Here is a 6,621-nt window from a genome sequence, read left to right on the forward strand (position 1 = left end):
GTAGATACAATGATTCTGCTGAGGATAAAGGATATGCTTTTAAAAAATCAAATCCAAGACCTAATTATATAGAACAATACAAAGGCAAATAGTAAGAAGATAATATAATTGTAGTACCGGGAAGCAGAGCAGGAAACAGAGAGGAAAAGGTATGCCCTCATTCTTTCCATTGGCCATAGGAGAAAATCAATAGGTACTATATAAAGAAATAGAGGACTGGGATATTATATTTGTTATACTAATAAATGTGAAAATGTCTTTAAAAAGACATATTCAGATTATATCACAACATAAAATTGAATTCTGTGCTGAATATAGAATCTCAGAAAAGCTGAAAATAATAGAATGGACAAAAATATATTAGGCAAACTCATACAAAAAGAAAAAAATCACAATCTGAATATTATACAAAATTAAATTCAGGCTAAAAAGTATTTAACAAGTCAGGGAGGGGTATTTTTTTAATACCAAAGGGTACAAATTTCAATGAGGATAAAACAGTGTGAATATATATGAGCTCTAGAGTAATATAAAGCAAAATCTTTAGGACATTCAAAGTGAAGTAGAGAAAAAAATCACATCAGGCTATAGAGTTAGTGGACAGATTTATGTTGGGTTCATGGTGGCGTCATGCACGCAGACTCCTGCAAGTTTCTCTAAGTTCTTAGAGGATTGCTTTGCCTTTTGATCTGAGATTTGCACAGTTCCATAAGAATGGCCCTTGTGGATAAGCACAAGGTCAAGAGGCAGCGATTGGACACAATCTGTGAAGGTATCCGCTCCCACGTCCTGAACAGCCCCGAGCACCCCACCCCCTGTGGCGCTGCTGGACCACCGTAACTGCACCATGGAGATGCCCATCCTGAAGGACCTGGCCACCGTGGCCTTCTGTGATGCACAGTCCACGCAGGAGATCCACCAGAAGGTTTTAAATGAAGCCGTGGGCGCCATGACGTACCACAAAATCACCTTCGTCAGGGAGGACCTGGAGAAGTTCAAGGCCCTGAGAGTGACTATTGCAGATAGGCACTGGCCACGACAATGTGGGCATCAAGGCTGGCTGTGAGCTCGGGATTGCTGTGTGCAACACCCCTTCCGAGCCGAGGAAGAAACAGCCGACTCCACCATCTGCCACATCCTCAATCTGTACCGGAGGAACCGTGGCTGTACCAGGCACTGGGGGAAGGCACGTGGGTACAGAGCCTGGAGCAGAGGTGGATCAGGAGCAGCCCGCATCCCTGCGAAGACGCTGGGCCTTATCGGCTTCAGTGGCATGGAGCAAGCAGTTGCAGTTCGAGCCAAGGCCTTCGGATTCAGTGTCTTATTTTATAATCCCTACTTGCAGGATGGGATAGAGCAGTCCCTGGGCCTGCAGAGGGTCTATACCCTGCAGGATTTGCGGTATCAGAGTGACCTCCTCTCCATGCACTGCAGTTTCAATGAACATAACCACAATCTCACCAATGACTTTACTGTAAAGCAGATGGGGCAGGGAGAATTCCTTGTCAACGCAGCCCGTGGTGGCTTGGTGGACAAGAAAGCCTTAGGCCAGGCCCTCAAGGAGAGCAGGATAGAGGGGCAGCCCTCGACATGCAGGAATCAGAGCCCTTTGGCTTTGATCAGGGTCCATTTAAAGATGTACCGAATTTTATCTGTATTCCCTACACTGCCTGGTACAGTGAGCAGGCGTCACTGGAGATGAGAGGCAGCTGCCACCGAGATCTGCTGAGCCATCACAGGTTACATTCAGAAAGCTTAAGAAACTGTGTGAACAAGAATTCTTTGTCACATCAGCGCCTTGGTCAGTAATAGACCAGCAAGCAATTCATCTCTAGCTCACTGGTGCCCCATACAGGTATCTGCCAGGCATCGTGGGTGTGGCTCCAGGAGCACTCCCTGCAGCCACGGAAGGGATCATCCTTGGAGGCATCCCAGTGATTCACAACCTCCTGACAGTGGCACATCCTTCCCAAGCTCCCTCTCCCAACCAGCCCACAAAACACGGAGACAATCGAGAGCATCCCAACGCACAATAGCAGAGAATGACAAAAGGTAATCATTCCGATACACTTGGGACCAAGAGACAGTGAAAAAATAGATGAAATAAAATAATTTGGCGGTCTTTTTAACTGATTCTGGACATATGCATCATTGATGTTGCAGTGTTAAAACTACAAGAGAAAATAAAATGAAAATGAAAACTGAAAACTTGTCAACTGAAAATGTCATCTGCTTATGGAAGTGCTGAAAGACTAGGATGTGATTTATTAACAACCAACTTCTGTTATTGTGTGTTGAGTTTTTCATCCGTGCATCAAATCACACAAAATAAACAGAGCTTTTTCCTTTGTCAGTCCCTTGGGCATAGCAGGTCCTGACACCCTGTTTTAGAATATTGCATCAGGAGTTCAAACATCAAAATAAAAAATATTAAGAGGAAATCCTTATCCTGTGACTCTGGTCTCTTCAGTCTACAGGGGCTGGTTACCTCTTTTTGCTAACAGGAAGATAGCATTACTACAAAATGGGGAAGCAAACTGTTTGCCTGTGGTAGACACTTGATGCATAGGATTGAAGACAGTACAGGCTCCTGTACAGAGAAGTGTCTCTCACATCTGAAATGCCTACTGAGCAGACAAGTTGGTTGTTTGGTAAAACCGTCTAATGATGAAAAAAGTGTTAAGTTTCACAAGCTGTTTGTACTCAAATACATTTTCTCAGTTTCAGATCCTCTGCTATTTTATTGAGTGGAAAGACTTGAACTAAAAGGTTTAAGAAGATAATGTTGCATTTCCTTATGTCTCAGGAAACACTTTTTATGGTAACTTGTCAGATTGTCCATGAGCAAACCCACTTTTTTAGATGTTGATAAAGTCTTCTTTCCTTCCTGTGATACTTCATACAAGAACACTTCAGATGTGTTAGATGTGACTGATTTTAACAAATCCTATTAGATTTGTGTCAACTAGTTACATGTTCTATTCATAGTCTTTTATGAATCATTGCCTTTTTGTTTAAAAGGATGGCCTATTTTGAGACTTTGTATAGGTACATTCCTGTTTTTGTGACAAAAGAGATTTTAAAATTGTCCTAAACAGAAAAATAATGGCTATCAGAAGTATGTTTTGTTTTAGTTTGAGTTGCTATTACTGTATTTATTGTAAAGCTGGACATTTAGCATTCACTGCCATTTTTAGTAAAAAGTAATTTTAAAAAATATAGTGTCATAGACCTGACAAAGAGCTCATATGCAAAATAAATAAGGAATGTCTATTTTTATATTGGATTGCTAAATAATAAACAACCCAATATAAAAATAGGTAAGGAACTTACACAGTCACTTAACAAAAAGAATATTCAAATGGCTTATAAACATATGAAAAGTCACCTAGCCTTATGAGCTCCTTATGGAAATGTAAATTAAAAATACAATGAGCTGTCACTTTATTCCCACCAGTATAGCTAAAATTAGAAAGATCAACAATACCAAGCATTGGTGAGAATGAGGGGGAACTACATTCATATCCTGCTGTTAGAAGAATAAACTTGTACAACCACTTTGAAAACTATTAGTGTTTTTTTTTAACAATGCAATGCCTAAATCTGTACCAATAGAAATGGACACACACACACACACATGGACACACACAACCCCAAATGAATGTCTGAGACTCTTCATAGCAGCATTATTCATAGTAACCCAAATATCCATTAACAGAGGATGGATAAATTTTGGTGTATTCATATAACAGAATACTGCAAAACAATCAAAATTAGTGTATTGCTGCTACATATAACAGTATGTATGAATCTCATTATTATAGCTCTTTCAGAGAAGTTAAACACAAAAGTATACATACTTTATGCATATCAATGGCAATATATGATTTCATTTATATGGTATATGAGCACTAGCAAAACTAAGTTATGATTTTCAAAGTCGGAATGGTGGTTGCTTTGAAGAATTTGGAGGGAGAGTGATTGGAGAGCTATAGAAAATGTTCCTGGGATGCTGTTACAAGGGCATTCACTTTTTCATAACTTAATTGAGCTACACGCTTTTGATTTGTGCATTTTTGAGCATGCATCCCATACTTCAATTTTAAATTTCATTTAAAAAAGAAAAAAAACTTCAACGGCCAAAAGTATTTTAAGTTTATTTCTATTGGATTGAGCCACTGGAATTGTGGAGTTTATTGCAACAGCTAAAACTATCCTAACTACTACAGAACTTTAGAGGTCATCAATAATCATTTTACAGATAAGTCAACTGTGGCCTAAAAATTAAGGGACTTAACCAATGTCACAGAGCTAGTTGTCTATTAGCCTCCAAATCCAGTTATTTTTTCTTTTTCACTATGTTTCACTGACTCAACTTAATGTGCACACCACTTAACGCTCTCATCCCGCTTGGCTCCCAATAAACAAACCGTAATAATAGAAAGTGTTATCTACCCACTCAGCAGACAATTTCATATGATAGTACCTACTGAAATTGCTTCTGAAATTACCCAAATGTCTTCCTGTAAACCTTAGTAATTGAGTTTGGCACATAACACACTTTGAAAAAGAAATAATACTTTTCCCAAATCGAAAACTTCATTAATTAATTCCAAGTGTTTTGCTACCCCTAAATCATGCATCTATTTTGTAGTTTTTCTAACCTATTAGCGTTGTGATGGATTAGATGTTTTAATTAAGCCAAATGACGCCCTATAATGTCCCTAAAGAGTGGTATGAATGGAAAACTTTAAAATAAACATGTCTGGACAAAAATCAAATGTATGAACAAAGAAAATCATATGTTTTAGACACTCAAAAGAGCAAACTACAGAACCTTAGGAATCTTTTAAGAGAAGGTTTCTTAGGAAAAGGATTCTTAGGAAAGATTCTTAGGAATCTTTTAAGAGAAGCATTTCTGGGTGTTTGTCTTCCAGTGAAAATCTCAGCCAGTCCTAGGCAGCTGTCCCCAGTTTTCAGCTTAAGTGAGACACCCACTGGAGGCTGAGAGAGTGGCAGAAGAGAACCCAGTCCCACACTTCATCTTCCCCAGCTAAGACTCCTGTTCTGGTATATGGGAGTCAGGTTCAGTCCTTCAAGTAAGAGCTGTGTTGATCTCATCACGAAGAAAACTCAGCAGAATAATTTTGTGGAACAACGGTGAAGCCGGCCTTCCCAGTTTCTCTCCCTTTTTTTTTTTTTTTTTTTTTTTTTTTTTGTCTGAGACAGGGTCTCACTTTGTCACCCAGTCTTGAGTGCAGTGTCACAATCATGGCTCACTGCAGCCTCATCTTCCTGGGCTCAAGTGGTCTTCCCACCTCAGCCTCCAAGTAGCTGGGACCACAGGCATGTGCCACAATGCCCAGCTAATTTTTGTATTTTTTGTAGAGATACAATTTTGCCATGTTGCCCAGGCTTGTCTTGAACTCCTGGGCTCAAGTGGCCCTTCCACCTTGGCCTCCCAGTGCTGGGATTACAGATGTGAGCCACTGCACTCAGCCCCCAGTCTCCATTCTTGACTACACTCTATCTTCTAGTATGTTGCTGTATAGATTGAATTGTGTCCCCTCAAAATTCACATGTTGAAATCCCAACCTCTTAATGTAACTGTATTTGGAGATAAGACCTTGAGGAGGGTAATTAAGGTTGAATGAGGTCATAAGGGTAGGGACCTAAATATGATAGGACTGGGGTCCTTATCAAAAGGGGAAGAAACATCAGAAATCTCTCTCTCCCTCCACATGCACGGAGGAAAGGCCATGTGAGGACACAGCAACAAGATGGCTATCTGCACTAGGGAGAGAGCCAGTATGAGAAACCCAATCAGCTAGCACCTTGATCATGGACTTCCCAGCCTCTAGAACTGTGAGAAAAAATAATGTCTGTTGTTTAAGCCACCCAAGCTTAAACGTTTTGTTATGGCAGCCCAAGCATACTAATATACTTGCTAATTTGGGCAACTGTGTTGCTGCCAGATCATTTCTGGGCAAAATCCTCTCTTAGTGACATTTGCATCTTCAGAGGGAGCACTTAGAGACCCCAAACTCTTCATTATCAAAAAAGATTGATCCCAAATGGTAAAATTCTAGTCATCATGACAGATCTTGCAAGGAGTTATGTGTAGGAAATAGACTGGCAAGTTTAGATGGAGACAGATCAAAGAACTTTAAATATCTAGCTAAGAAGTGTGGAATTTATTTCAGAGACAATGATGAGTCACTGAATGTGAGAAGAAGCTATCATGGCCAAAGCTGTACTTTGGAGAGATAACTCTGCCAGCAGTGCAGAAAATTTTTATTGTTACTATTATTTAAATGATTTTTATAATAGCTAGCATTGATTGAGCACTTACTCTTTGTCGAGCACTCTGTATGCATTATCTCTACTTAATTAAGTGAGGGAAAATTGTAAAAAAGATTAAAATGGACCAAAAAGATTACTGAGTATTATAAATGGAAAACAAGCCATGATCTGGGTTATGATTATTTTTAGCTATTCCTCAACACTGTAAAATGCAGAAAACTGACAACGATGCAAATAACTTTCATCCACTGAAATGCAAATGAATCTGCCCAGCAGAATGCAATCGATTGTTGCCTTTTAATAGACTCAGCTTGCACT

General features: G+C 39.6%; 1 pseudogene; it reads left to right on the plus strand.

Annotated features, from left to right (window-relative positions):
* Nucleotides 1–714: 714 nt before the first annotated feature.
* On the plus strand, nucleotides 715–2,036 carry LOC100456447 (C-terminal-binding protein 2-like; annotated as a pseudogene).
* The last annotated feature ends 4,585 nt before the right edge of the window (nucleotides 2,037–6,621 follow it).

Source organism: Pongo abelii, chromosome 12, assembly GCF_028885655.2.
Source record: "Pongo abelii isolate AG06213 chromosome 12, NHGRI_mPonAbe1-v2.0_pri, whole genome shotgun sequence".
NCBI classification, from domain to species: Eukaryota; Metazoa; Chordata; class Mammalia; order Primates; family Hominidae; genus Pongo; species Pongo abelii.